The sequence below is a fragment of the Cryptomeria japonica genome, chromosome 2 (genome assembly GCF_030272615.1).
Source record: "Cryptomeria japonica chromosome 2, Sugi_1.0, whole genome shotgun sequence".
Lineage (NCBI taxonomy): Eukaryota > Viridiplantae > Streptophyta > Pinopsida > Cupressales > Cupressaceae > Cryptomeria > Cryptomeria japonica.
This window is the reverse complement of record NC_081406.1, coordinates 142,085,583-142,100,848: the sequence shown is the minus strand read 5'-3', so window position 1 is coordinate 142,100,848 and position 15,266 is coordinate 142,085,583. Positions and strand designations below refer to the sequence as shown.

General features: G+C 38.1%; 1 protein-coding gene across 2 annotated transcripts in view; it reads left to right on the top strand.

Moving 5' to 3' along the window:
* The window catches only part of LOC131053990 (uncharacterized), a 344,360-nt gene that overhangs the window by 178,749 nt on the left and 150,345 nt on the right, over positions 1 to 15,266 (top strand). The gene's annotated exons all lie outside the window — the stretch shown is intronic.

Sequence of the window (15,266 nt, the reverse complement as noted above, 5' to 3'; positions counted from 1 at the left end):
GTTCTTAGCCTTTACATTCTCGGAAGGCTAAGTGGAGAAATAAGGAGAAATTGATTAAATTAATTTCTTATTAAGTCATTAAATAAAATAAAATTAAAAAAGGTGACTTTATATTTAATTAATTTAATTAAATGTGACTTAAGTGATTTATTTAAATATTTTAATGTTATTATAAAGTTATAAAGTAACTTTATAATAATAAAGTCACTTTAATATTATAATGTGTGAATATGTCTTTGATCCCACATTGGCCAAGAAAGTGTTCGAGCTCTCATAAGAAAGAATAAGAAGGGACTTAAGAGCTCATTTTTATATCATCCATCCAGAGAATTGATATTTGTTTGTTATGAACTTGGGAGAAGAAGCCAAGGGTTTCTGATTCAGTCAGCCATTGGAGAGCGACAATTCTTCAGTGTTGCAACCATTTGAGGTGGTGAAATATCCACTAAATTTGGCATTTCAGGAGAGCTTCATTCTGGAGTTCTATTTGGGCTTTAAAAAGAAGGGAAGACATCTAGGGTATGCAGATTTTCGAATATATATTAATTGCAGACCTACAGTTTCATTTTGCAGCCATTAAAAATCAGAATTGAAGCAATCATTTCAAAATACAATTGTTGCTACAGTACTCGCGCTACAGTAAATGCTACAGTACCGCCGTACGGACTGCTACAGTGCCGCGTGAATAGTGCCGCCGTACAGATTGCTACAGTACCGCGTGAACAGTAATTTTTTCAAAAAAATTAAAATTTGCAGTTGGCAGATTATTTTCAACTACTGGGACAGCAAAAATCAGGTTTTTATCTTACATTGTAATGAATTTGTTTTCCAGGCATATTGGCCATAAAACAGAACAAACATTCCCTTGATAGTCTCGCAAATTAATTCCAGCAGTAATATTATTGTTTCAGTATTATTTTAAGCATAGGAGTTTATTTCAGTATTGTATCATTGCTCATTATTACCAAAAAAGAAAAAACACAAAAAAATCTATAAACATTCAAAAACCAAAACAAATTCAAATCTATTGCATTCAAAAGAAACAGTCAGCAGAGGAGAGCCAAGTTGGGTTCTTACATCTGTAATGTCCCCACCTTTTTAGCATCTCATTGGAGTTCTTAGCCTTTACATTCTCGGAAGGCTAAGTGGAGAAATAAGGAGAAATTGATTAAATTAATTTCTTATTAAGTCATTAAATAAAATAAAATTAAAAAAGGTGACTTTATATTTAATTAATTTAATTAAATGTGACTTAAGTGATTTATTTAAATATTTTAATGTTATTATAAAGTTATAAAGTAACTTTATAATAATAAAGTCACTTTAATATTATAATGTGTGAATATGTCTTTGATCCCACATTGGCCAAGAAAGTGTTCGAGCTCTCATAAGAAAGAATAAGAAGGGACTTAAGAGCTCATTTTTATATCATCCATCCAGAGAATTGATATTTGTTTGTTATGAACTTGGGAGAAGAAGCCAAGGGTTTCTGATTCAGTCAGCCATTGGAGAGTGACAATTCTTCAGTGTTGCAACCATTTGAGGTGGTGAAATATCCACTAAATTTGGCATTTCAGGAGAGCTTCATTCTGGAGTTCTATTTGGGCTTTAAAAAGAAGGGAAGACATCTAGGGTATGCAGATTTTTGAATATATATTAATTGCAGACCTACAGTTTCATTTGGCAGCCATTAAAAATCAGAATTGAAGCAATCATTTCAAAATACAATTGCTGCTACAGTACTCGGGCTACAGTAAACGCTACAGTACCACCGTACGGACTGCTACAGTACCGCGTGAATAGTGCCGCCGTACGGATTGCTACAGTACCGCGTGAACAGTAATTTTTTCAAAAAAATTAAAATTTGTAGTTGGCAGATTTTTTTCAACTACTGGGACAGCAAAAATCAGGTTTTTATCTTACATTGTAATGAATTTGTTTTCCAGGCATATTGGCCATAAAACAGAACAAACATTCCCTTGATAGTCTCGCAAATTAATTCCAGCAGTAATATTATTGTTTCAGTATTATTTTAAGCATAGGAGTTTATTTCAGTATTGTATCATTGCTCATTATTACCAAAAAAAAAAAACCACAAAAAAATCTATCAACATTCAAAAACCAAAACAAATTCAAATCTATTGCATTCAAAAGAAACAGTCAGCAAAGGAGAGCCAAGTTGGGTTCTTACATCTGTAATGTCCCCACCTTTTTAGCATCTCATTGGAGTTCTTAGCCTTTACATTCTCGGAAGGCTAAGTGGAGAAATAAGGAGAAATTGATTAAATTAATTTCTTATTAAGTCATTAAATAAAATAAAATTAAAAAAGGTGACTTTATATTTAATTAATTTAATTAAATGTGACTTAAGTGATTTATTTAAATATTTTAATGTTATTATAAAGTTATAAAGTAACTTTATAATAATAAAGTCACTTTAATATTATAATGTGTGAATATGTCTTTGATCCCACATTGGCCAAGAAAGTGTTCGAGCTCTCATAAGAAAGAATAAGAAGGGACTTAAGAGCTCATTTTTATATCATCCATCCAGAGAATTGATATTTGTTTGTTATGAACTTGGGAGAAGAAGCCAAGGGTTTCTGATTCAGTCAGCCATTGGAGAGCGACAATTCTTCAGTGTTGCAACCATTTGAGGTGGTGAAATATCCACTAAATTTGGCATTTCAGGAGAGCTTCATTCTGGAGTTCTATTTGGGCTTTAAAAAGAAGGGAAGACATCTAGGGTATGCAGATTTTCGAATATATATTAATTGCAGACCTACAGTTTCATTTGGCAGCCATTAAAAATCAGAATTGAAGCAATCATTTCAAAATACAATTGCTGCTACAGTACTCGCGCTACAGTAAACGCTACAGTACCACCATACGGACTGCTACAGTGCCGCGTGAACAGTACCGCGTGAATAGTGCCGCCGTACGGATTGCTACAGTACCGCGTGAACAGTACTTTTTTCAAAAAAATTAAAATTTGCAGTTGGCAGATTTTTTCAACTACTGGGACAGCAAAAATCAGGTTTTTATCTTACATTGTAATGAATTTGTTTTCTAGGCATATTGGCCATAAAACAGAACAAACATTCCCTTGATAGTTTCGTAAATTAATTCCAGCAGTAATATTATTGTTCCAGTATTATTTTAAGCATAGGAGTTTATTCCAGTATTGTTTCATTGCTCATTATTACCAAAAAAAAACACAAAAAAATCTATAAACATTCAAAAACCAAAACAAATTCAAATCTATTGCATTCAAAAGAAACAGTCAGCAGAGGAGAGCCAAGTTGGGTTCTTACATTGGTATCAGAGCTAAATCCTGCCATCCTGAGGGTTTAGCAATCACATGCAGCCGCCTGAGGTTGGCTCTCACAGATATTACACTCGCAGGCGAGCTTTGTTTGACAGGGAACAAGAATTTGACAGGCAGCCGGGCACCATGGGTGACAAGCAAGGGGGTAGCCCACCCAGAGGCGATAGGAATGAGGAGCAAGAAACAAGGGAATTTTTCAGAGTAATGGCTACAGGACAGCAGCAGATGGCTCAGGCCTTGCAGGCACTCACCACCATGATTGAGCGCATGAACCCACGAGACAGACAGAATCAGGAGCAAGGGGATAACAGGAGTGCAGTGGGATCACCTAGAGCTCATAGGACTCATTCCAGGACAGCAGACAGGCCTACACGTCCTACCTTCATTAGAGATGAGCCTGAGGTAGCACCTACAGGAGAACCAGGAGAGGAGATGTTCGCAGATATCCTCATGGCTGCGAATGACGAATGGGATTTATTAACTCCATAGGTACGAGAGAGGATGACATTCGAGAGGTTTGTAAATCAGAGGAGAGAGCATTACAGGTCACTCAGACAGGATAGGAGGCCTAGAGGTCAAAATAGTGAGCTGCATAGAGTTACAGGCAAGCTTACTATGCCTACATTTGATGGGAGTGGTAAGATGACAGCTCAAGCTTGGATTCATAAGCTTGACACATTTTTGGCACTGAGGCCAATGACAGAGATTGAAGCTATCAAATACGCCACTTTGCATTTGGAGGGAGTAGCACATGATTGGTGGTACCATGGTTTGGTAACACTTCAACATAATCAGGTGACAGTGTACCAGGACTTCGTGGATAGGTTGGTTGAAAGGTTTGACAAGAAAGATCCAGAGGTTCACTTCCGGGACTTAGCAAAGCTAAAACAAACAGGCAACTTGGAGTATTTCATTCGTGAATTTCAGTAGTTGGCAGTCATGGTGCCAAACATTTCAGAGCGTAGATTGATAGTTCTTTTCATTGAGGGCCTATCCGAACCACTGAGAGGTTGGATAAAGGCATTTGATCCTATTTCTTTACAGGAAGCTATGAAAAAGACAAGAAGTATGGAACATGCAGTCCCAACAAACAAATTTCAGTCCAAAGGAGCATCTTCTAGTAAGGATAACAAACCATTTTATAAAAAACCAGAGAGGACTGATTTTAAAAATGATTCTAAAGATAAAACTCCAGCACCTTTTGACAGGGAAACATTAAATGATTTGAGGAAGAAAAAATTATGTTTCTACTGTAAAGGACCCTATGATGCAAACCATGATTGTCCTCTTAGACCAAAGGGCAAAGCTAACAGAGTTATGTGGGCATACTATGAGGAATCAGAATCAGATAACTCAGACCAGCAGTCTGATATAGAGGAAATAGATGGTGAAAAAGAGGAAGACAAGGCTGAAAACTTGTCTAAAATGGAGTCCAAGGATGGGGAAGGAGATGGGCAACTTAGGGAAGCTCGTCTCACAAGTATTAGGCAAGAAGGGTCATTCTGGATGAGAGGAGTGCTTGCTGGACAGCGAGTCATAACTTTGGTTGATACAGGTGCCACTCATAATTTCATTGATGCTAGGATGGTGGAGAAGCGTGGCATACAAACAGAGGAGTTTGGGGGAATTAGAGTGAGGGTAGCTGATGGCTATGTCCTCAAATGTGATCGTAAGATCACTGGACTCCCATTGAAAGTTAATAATTATGACTTTAAGGCAGATTTCTATGTTGTGCCTATGGGAGATACAGATATAGTCCTTGGGATGAGTTGGTTGCATGATATTGGGGAGTTCACTCTTAACCTCAAGGAGATGGAGATGAGGTTTAAAGTGAATGGGAAGACACATATTCTTAAGGCAATCAGGGACAGTGATCTCAGGATGGTTTCTTTCCAGAGGATGGCTAGATTGATTCGACATGATCAGGTAGAGTGGGCAGCAGAGTGCATGTTGATGCCATCACAGGAGGGACAGCAGATACACCCTTGTGAATGAGCTCATCATTTACAAAGGGCGAATATTTTTTGTTCCAGGATCAGCAGTGAGGAGGATGGTTCTGAAATCTTTTCATGATTCACCTATGGCAGGACATCCTGGTTACTACAAGACATACCGGCAGATTAGAGAGCGCTTCACATGGAAAGGGCTCAAAGCAGAGGTACTTCAGTATGTTAGGGAGTGTCCCACCTGCCAACAGAATAAGCAAGAACACTCCTATCCAGCCGGTTTACTTCAGCCACTTCCGATTCCTGATAGGAAGTGGGAGTGTTTGTCTATGGACTTCATCACAGGACTGCCTAGAGCCCAAGGCAGGGACTGCATATATGTGGTTGTGTATCGCCTTACGAAGTTTGCACACTTCTTTCCGATCACTGCTACATACACTGCTACACAGGTGGCAGAGTTGTTCTTCAAGGAGATATTCAGATTACATGGCTTACCTCGGAGCATTGTGAGTGACAGGGACAGCAGGTTTATGAGTCACTTTTGGCAGGAGCTATTCAGGTTGTGTGCGACAGAGCTCACTCCGAGTACTAGCTACCACCCTCAGACAGATGGTCAGACAGAGATAGTGAACAAATGGGTGGAGGGATATCTCAGAAATTATATAGCAGGGCAACAGAAGGCATGGGTAAAGTGGATTTATCTCTGTGAGTATTGCTACAATACCACTTATCACATGTCTATTCAGATGTCACCCTTTATGGCCCTGTATGGGTATGAGGCATCCAATTTTATGGATCTGCTTTTGAGTGACAGTAGAGTGCCCAGTGCAGGTGATTTGTTACAGGAGAGTCAAGACATTGTTAAGACTCTCAAGGATAATATAACTAAGGCACAGAATCAGCAGAAGCAGTATGCAGATCAGAAGAGGACTGAACGGACTTTTGAGGTTGGAGATATGGTGTATCTTATGTTGCAGCCTTATCGTCAATCCACCCTCAAGAAGAGTGGTGCCGAGAAACTTAAGCCACGATACTATGGTCCATTTAGGATTATCAGGAAAGTGGGAGAGGTGGCTTATGAGTTAGATTTACCGACAGAGAGCAAGGTGCACAACGTTTTTCATGTGTCACGCCTCAAGAAGGCGCTAGGACATCATATTGTGCCTTCTACAGTACTACCACCCCTGGATGATGAGGGAAAACTTGTTTTGATACCGGAGGCTATCATTGATTTCAGAGAAAGGAACTTGAGGAGACGTAACATCCGGGAATATTTGGTGAAATGGAAGGATTTGCCAGTAGAGGATGCTACTTGGGAGAATGAGGAGATTTTGCAGCATCCGGAGTTGAAGTTGCTTGAGGACAAGCAATTTCAGGAAGGGCGGACTGTAATGTCCCCACCTTTTTAGCATCTCATTGGAGTTCTTAGCCTTTACATTCTCCGAAGGCTAAGTGGAGAAATAAGGAGAAATTGATTAAATTAATTTCTTATTAAGTCATTAAATAAAATAAAATTAAAAAAATGTGACTTTATATTTAATTAATTTAATTAAATGTGACTTAAGTGATTTATTTAAATATTTTAATGTTATTATAAAGTTATAAAGTAACTTTTTAATAATAAAGTCACTTTAATATTATAATGTGTGAATATGTCTTTAATCCCACATTGGCCAAGAAAGTGTTCGAGCTCTCATAAGAAAGAATAAGAAGGGACTTAAGAGCTCATTTTATATCATCCATCCAGAGAATTGATATTTGTTTGTTATGAACTTGGGAGAAGAAGCCAAGGGTTTCTGATTCAGTCAGCCATTGGAGAGCGACAATTCTTCAGTGTTGCAACCATTTGAGGTGGTGAAATATCCACTAAATTTGGCATTTCAGGAGAGCTTCATTCTGGAGTTCTATTTGGGCTTTAAAAAGAAGGGAAGACATCTAGGGTATGCAGATTTTCGAATATATATTAATTGCAGACCTACAGTTTCATTTGGCAGCCATTAAAAATCGGAATTGAAGCAATCATTTCAAAATACAATTGCTGCTACAGTACCCGCGCTACAGTACCGCCGTACGGACTGCTACAGTGCCACGTGAACAGTACCGCGTGAATAGTGCCGCCATACGGATTGCTACAGTACCGCGTGAACAGTAGTTTTTTCAAAAAAATTAAAATTTGCAGTTGGCAGATTTTTTCAACTACTGGGACAACAAAAATCAGGTTTTTATCTTACATTCTAATGAATTTGTTTTCTAGGCATATTGGCCATAAAACAGAACAAACATTCCCTTGATAGTTTCGTAAATTAATTCCAGCAGTAATATTATTGTTCCAGTATTATTTTAAGCATAGGAGTTTATTCTAGTATTGTTTCATTGCTCATTATTACCAAAAAAAAACACAAAAAAATCTATAAACATTCAAAAACCAAAACAAATTCAAATCTATTGCATTCAAAAGAAACAGTCAGCAGAGGAGAGCCAAGTTGGGTTCTTACAGTTGGATGTGTCTCTTGGATTAGCACATGTTCGCTTGTTGATCATAATCGCACCTCTTCAACACAATAACCGATTGTTATTGTTTAGTTAGAAAAATCCCCTTGTTATCGGTTTGGTTCTCCCTTGAACATAAGTGATTTTAGTGTTAAGTAGAAATCGATGACAATGAATAGCACTAATATGATCGGATCCTCCTTTGCCAAAGATGTATGCTTTAATCAAATTATGTATCTCTCATCTGATTATATATTGAATACACAGCTCCATGAGTTTAAAGTCATCGGCATCCTCATATATATATGGGACTGTAGATAAATATCTTCAATCTGGTTTGATGTCTTCATATATCGATTATATTATTTGTTCTTTCTTCAACCCATTCCAAGCTGATCACAATTCAGTGATACAGATTTGTAATACATAAATATGGAATATGAGATATCTGATTACATGTTTGTCAATCCTGGTTATACAATCCATCCGTAGATGATCTGCTCATGACCTTATCTTTTTATGCACTGATCCTTTGAGATTCATACATCAAATTGTATGATTGTGAGCAGGTGTGCGGATGATTGTAGTCCTCATGTTTGGCGGATGTGTGTCTTTTAGATTCATCTTATGTTCCATAGATGCTTGCAAGTCTTTATACTACGATGCTAACTATTTTATGGTAGGTGTATGAAGGTCCCTCAACGAAGCTCTTCCCATTGGAGGTCTGACTACTACTTATCTTTTCATGAATCATTGGTAATGTTATTCTATCATCTTCTTGCCTTTGTTTTGAGGAATAAGAAAACTAATGTTATGGGAACTGTCTTATTTATAAGACTTCACAGTTTCTAATCTTTATTCCTAAACTATAACTACTTAGAGATTCAGGACTGCCACTCCAGAACACAAACTTATTAAATGTTATCTGTTTACACTACGATGGGGACATCGCATGGTCCTTCAGTCCCCAAAACTCGTCCCCCTATCCCCTCGTGATTAATTACATAATAAATGATAATTTATTATTATGATGAAGAATCACAAAAACTAGTATTAATTACATCACCAGGATGTGGGGATATGACAATCCTCTCACTTTAGAGGAAAATCGTGAAGTCTCATAAATGAGACGATTTTCCAATATTATTAAATGTTAATTAATAAATGTTTTAATTATCGTATTTATTTAATCACAATAATCCAATGTCCAAAGAGGGGTTATGACAGTTTTGATCATGCCTAGTGCCGTCTAGGGTTTTTGAGGTTATAGGATCAAGTTGCAAGCGTTGATATTTTAATGATCCTAAATTTTGTCTAAGTGTTGACCTTTTGAGCGTTAATGTCTTTTTAAACACGTGCATCAGTGATTTTAAAGTGCCAAGGTATTCCCTGACCTTTTGGAGTTGTTTTCTCGCTCCTAAAGTATTATTTAAATTGATTTCACACTTTATCCCAATAATTTCCTAGCGTTTCGCTCAATTTTTTGGAAAATTTGCTTAAGTCCAGTCTAATTTTGAAGTTTCTAAGTGATTTTGAGTGGTTAAAATGCCAAATTCCTAAGGGAAATCCATATTCCAAGGGTTAGAAGGTCAAAATCCATGCTAGAGGTGCTTTTCCCCTCATATTCTAGACTACCCACCCTTTTCCCCCACTCAAAATCCACACTACACATGGGTTTCCCCTGAAATCCGTACTGGCTATGATTTTCCACCACTGTTTATCCATACCTGGGTCTATTTTCCCCTGGAAGTGCTAAAATTTGGCTAAGTGTCAGGATTTGTCTAGACTGCCATCGATTTTCCACCAAGAGTGCGGACTGGAGTGCGGACAATGTTGACGATGATTCCATGCCTGGGTCGATTTTCCACCAGGCTGTTTTGTGACAAGTTAGTGCGGATTTTTGTGCAGACTCTCAGTCCAGACCCAAGTCGATTTTCCATTGAGAGTAATTTGATGAGTTTTAAGTTCGGATTTTCATCCAGACTGAGGTCGATTTTCCAACAGGGAGTATTTTTTGCAAGTAAAGTGAGTTTGGAGTGTGGATTCCTTGTCCAGACTACCATTGATTTTTCCTTGGAGTGTTTTGTGTGCGTTTTGATGAAGTTTGGTATGGATTTTTATCCAAGCTAGGATCGATTTTCCCTTATGGGGAATTTTTGACATTTTAAATGATTTTTAAAGGGATTTTTTAATCCCAAGTTATATTGATCTTCCCCTGGAGGCTTAATTTGGACTTAAAATTGAAATATTTAATAAGTGAGCCCCATTTTTAATTGTTTTTAAATGATGATTAATGATTAGTTAAAATTTTAAAAGCAAAAAATTAAATAACTTGCAAAAAGCATTTAATATTTTAACCTTCTAGAAGCAAGTTAGTTTTTACCAAACAAGTATATAAGCAAGTGTTTTATCCCACATTGCTTGTGTGGTGAAAGTGAGAGGTAAAAGCAAGTATAAGAGAGGAGTTTCCAACATTATTTTATTATTAAATCTGCCAGGTGTCTCCATGAAAGACGATTTTTCTCCCTTATTAGCTAATTTTGGCAAAGTGCTGAAGTGAAGTGTTGGGTTGCGGATTCTTTCCTCCATTTTTTCGAGCTTGCTGTTCCATTCCCTTGCTGCCATTGAAGACCATTTTCTAGATTTAGCGATTTTTCCAAGTTTGGCATTTTTTCCAAATTTGGCGATTTTTGGTAAATTCAAAATGAGACCTAAATTGGCCAAGATAGACCAGAAGTCTTGGTTAGTTTGTACCTTGCCGAAATTAGGAGACACTTTTCTGCCATCAGTGGACCTAGACAAATTCCATGAAAGGGCAAGGAATCCCACTGACTCTCCCTTAATGTAGAGGATTCTGGATAGTGGGTTAGTGGAAGCGGCAGCTTTCCCTTTAGCGGTGTCATGTCTTGAGCTGGTTCTAGAATGCATGAATAGATATGACCCTGTTGAGAGATATGTAAGAAGCGCAGAAGGTGAGGTTTTGCTTAGGGTTAATCGGGAGGTTGTTGCTGCCGTTATGAAAATACCTGAGAAGAAGCAATATGAGGATTGGATGGTGTGTAAGTCACAAGGGATTTTCTCGGAAAAGAAATCATTCTATAGGAATGTTATTGCAAGGAATTGGCTATTAAAGTTTCAAAGAGGAGGTTCCCGACTCCCAAGTCCATTGTCCTGGGAACATCTGATCAAGGAAGTCAGGGACATAATCATTCTATTACATACAGTGAGAGGGAACCAAATTGCCTTTTATTTGGAAGATTGGATGTACTTCTTCATACAGGTTATTTTTGGTGAGAAAAGATATATTGACTGGGTGGGATTAATTGCAGACAGGTTGCATGAAGGTTTGAGTTGCTTCGGTAACAAAAACTTCTACATGTCATCATATCTTCTATATTGCCTGGCATGTGTTAGACCATGGCCTGGTTTGTACCATGAAGCATGGGTGGATAATATGAGAATATTTGAATATCATCCGCATTTTCAACAACAAAGCTCCTATGAAAATTATCGTAAACTGCATGACATATTCCCAGGCAGGATGGTGTATGAATTGAAGGGAAACATTCATAAAAGATTGTCAAATGAAGTAATGCATTTGATTGGTACTTATGGAAGCTTCATACAGTTTCCTAAGTTTACTTACCTAAGGGTAGGGGGTTTTGAAGGAGAACCATAAAGGTTGCCTAGATATGCATTTGACAGACAGATTTTAATGGAGATATGCAAGCAACTAGCCTATATTGATACAAAGTACAGAGCTAGACATCAATTAGGTGTCTCATTTCCAATTGAAATAACTTATTTTATTTGTAGTAGTGTCTCTGATGTCTTGAACTTGGAACTTGAATGTAAGAAATTGAATTTTCCATTATATGGTCCGCGAGCAAATTTTGATGCTAAAGGGTTTGCCGCCACCCATTTGACATTGAGAAAATATTTTGTCCATGTGCCAAATATTGAGGATTTTTGGGCTGATTGTTGCGATGAGTTTGAAGTTAGGAAGAGGACACACCAAAGGTTCACCCTACAACAGGTCATGGCCTTTGAGCTGAAAATGAACATTGCTAATGTCGAGGATGATGAGAGTGAACTGATGGATCCTCAGTTTGTGGATGATAGGCAGAAGGGAGCCATTCCAGAAGTGGACTGGGAAAAAGATGAGGAGGACCAGATCCAAATAAGGACATTCCCAGTTATCAGAAGAACTGAAAGATGACTAAGAGAGAAAAGAATGGGAAAGGGCTCAAAGAAAGGTTCAACCTCGTCCTCTGAAGTCCCACTGGCTAACTCCCATGTTACATCTTGTGTTGCAGGATCATCCAGAACACAGACTATAGTTAGTCAGAGTGCTAGGCTAGTGGAAATCAAAAGAGAATCAGTTCCTAGCAGGATTACCAGGGCCAGAACCAGAAGCGGAGCTAAGAAATCTCCTGTGTATTTGGTGGTAGTTGATTTAGAAGTCTCGCCTGATATGGAAGATCCTTCGACTCATCCAAACTTGGAGGTGCTAAATGTTGATGATACAAATGACACTCAGTAGGTGGATATTTTGGCAAACACTACTACCACATTGGTAGTAAGAAATGAAAAAGAAACTACAGTCGGCTCTGATGAAACCTCTGTGTGCACTGGGCCTCTTTGGTTAGAAAATACCCTGAACAACAAGAAAAGGAACGTAGTTCCAATTTCGGTCTCTTTGGAAGATATGGTGAGCAAATGCTTGGGGAAGACTCCCAAAGTGAAGAAATTGAAAACCATTTCAAAAATTGACTTTGATGCAGACAGTGGGAATTGGACTGTAGAGATAGCACGTCCATTGATAGATGAGAAAATAGAGGACCCTACAGTCCAGGATTTTGCTGTTGAAAAGGTGAATATTGGTACAGCTTCCCAGGCCATGGATGTTCTTCATCTTGAAGCCTCCATGAAAAAGATCATAACAAGGACCTGGAAGGATGAAAAAGATAAAAAAGAACTGAAAGAAACCTTGAGACGAATGGCGGAATATATTGATGCAATTCATGGGCCAGATCCCCAACCATCGTCTGCGCAACCAACACTCATTGATCCTAAATCCCGTAGCAATCAGAAGCTGCTCGCAAAAGTTCAAAGGAAAAAAATGGTGCATGGGGTGTTCCTTGAATGGTTAGATACGGCCAGGAAAGAGGGAAAATAATACATTGGGCATTTGAGCAAGGTGTATGATGACACTGCTAAAGTTATCCAAGAATTGGGTAAGGAAAATACACCCTGGAAGAACAAAGATGCCAAATGGGCTCGAACAATAGCTCATATGGAAGAAGTTCAAAAGCATGGCATAATGAAGTTCCTTGCAAGAAAGCCTATACAGGGATTCTATGACAATGTTCTATACATTTGCAAGAAGAATATTGAATGGAGGAATTCGGTAATAAAACAGGGCTATGCGGAATTTGTTAAACTTGGGCGAGAATTGTCTAAATTGATACAAAATATGCTTAATGATCTGAAATGCATTGGAGTGAAATATATGAAGGAGGATGGACAAACTGTTGACACCGCTGAAGCCATAAGCAAATATTATGAAGTACAAATTGATATGGTCAAGAATGCAACGGTGGTCACAAAGAATGATTTTTCCACCATTGCTAAAATGGAATCTTTACTGTTTTTATGCATAGATCATTTGAACAACCATGTGTATAAAGTTAAACAGGTGCGCTGTGATAAAGAGGTTTGGCAACAACGGATTTTACACGTAGGCATTCCAAATGAACTTGTCATCCAACAATTCACGGAGGCATTCACGGAGTGGAAGAAGGATCAAACTGGTCGCCCGTTGCCATGAATTGAATAATTGTTCCCGTGTTTTCTTTCCTTTCTGCTGTTTTTAGTCAAAAAACGGTTTTATAAGTTAGTTTAAAAAACAGACTGTTTAAACTTACCCTCGAGCAGAGCGGTGTAACTCTGTGGCTACCGAGTGGTTAGGGTAGAAAGTTTAGCTATATATTTCTGGATAAAGACTTAAAAAAGGTCCGAGAAATTTTGAAAAGATTGGCAGACTTTGTTTTAGATACTTGTGGATTGTCAATGAAGGCATATCAGTGAATAAAATTAGACATTTTTAGCAACTTTTAAATCTGTGTATTTGAATCATAGAAACGAAAATCGCCAATCATCGCCTAAACTCGGCGAGTCCGAGTCCGAGTCCGAGTCATGCTTGCCGAGTCTCTGGGACTCGGACTCGGACTCGTCCGAGTCTGGCGAGCAAAATCGCCAGACTCGCCGAGTTGGCGAGTTTGGCTCAAACTTGCCAAACTTGGCGAGTCCTGAGCCCCAAACTCTGCTACTGGCTGGGTTAGTAAAATGACAAAAAAAAACATTTTAAAAAGTTTTTTTAAAATGAATGGTATCGTCTTTGTTCACTACAACCTCCGCCTGAGAATGAGAAAAATTAGGGTTACAACATGCCAGCCAATAGAAAAATGGGGGGAAATTGCGTCGATAAAAGTAGGGAAAATTTAACCTCTGAGTTTGACACTGATTGGATCGACCAGGTAGATAGGCTGAGACTGTAGCCATGGTAGAGGAGGAGCGGAGAGCACAAGCACAGACAAGAGATTCAGAGGCAGATAGTGACACGGATGTTCCTGATGTTTGTGAGCATGGCATGGTGTCACAGGGAGTTGCTATGGCTGTCGAGTCATCCAGGACCTACCTTAGACACCTTCGCAGGGGGTCGGGCCGGAGGGTGCAGGCTCCTCTGAGCCATAGGCTTGTAGTTGTATTTACCTTCGGTATTTGTATGAAACATTTGATGATTTTCATATGATATGGATTTTTTATTCCATGAGTTTTGTAATATTGTATACATTTGACAATATTTATATAGCTATGTCTGTTATTTCCTTCAGCTACGATTTGCATTTATGCTTATGTGATTGATGTATACTTGTGTATGTAATCAAATGAGCCGAGTTTGATGATGTTATTGTGTCTTTAAGGTGTATTCAATAAAGGGTGCCTGAAACAAGTTTTAAATCTTTAAAAATCTCTAAATTTCTTGAGTTTTTCACTTTCCCGAGTCCAGCCGAGTCTAGAGCCGAGTCCGAGTCAGCCTTGCTGAGTCTGAGCCAAGTCCGAGTCCCGTTTCTTTGATTTAAATGCAGAAAAGAAATCTCTGTTGGGATAAATTTGTTTGTGTTGAATCTGTTGCTTCTTTGATTATCCACTTTCATATGTCTGAAAATGAATATAATAAGTAATTTTGTTGTTAATATTGTGTGGATCTGATTCCCCTTGTCCTTGGAGACACGAGAGAGACTCAATCAGAGTCCATGATTTTATCGTTTCTTTAATTATAGTTTCTAAAGTAAAGTTATTCTTGATGGTAAATCTGTGGGTTTACATATAGAGTGTTTATCTTCCTGGCATTCATGTGGTGTTGACTGATGAATGTGAAAAACCTTTTTTTTTCGCTTTCTGGTTAAAAGCGAAGTTAATATTTTTGTGTGTTTAAA